Raw genomic sequence first — 231 nt, 5'->3', positions numbered from 1 at the left:
GCAGATGGGTGCATGTATAGGTGTACGACTGGTTCGTCAGCTGGATGGGTAGGTTAGGGTGGATGGATGGCTGAGTATATCAAAGAAGAAGGGAAGGAAGAAAGTAAAATATCAAACTGGGGTGGGATTGGGGTAAGAAAGAATCAAGAATCACTTCGGGAAATAAAAATAATTTTAAAGGATTTTCTGGTCAACACTGTATGGAATCGAACCCCGACAGAGTGGCGGAAT

The sequence above is a fragment of the Octopus bimaculoides genome, chromosome 2 (assembly GCF_001194135.2).
Source record: "Octopus bimaculoides isolate UCB-OBI-ISO-001 chromosome 2, ASM119413v2, whole genome shotgun sequence".
Classification (NCBI taxonomy): domain Eukaryota; kingdom Metazoa; phylum Mollusca; class Cephalopoda; order Octopoda; family Octopodidae; genus Octopus; species Octopus bimaculoides.
Note: the sequence above shows the minus strand (reverse complement) of the source record.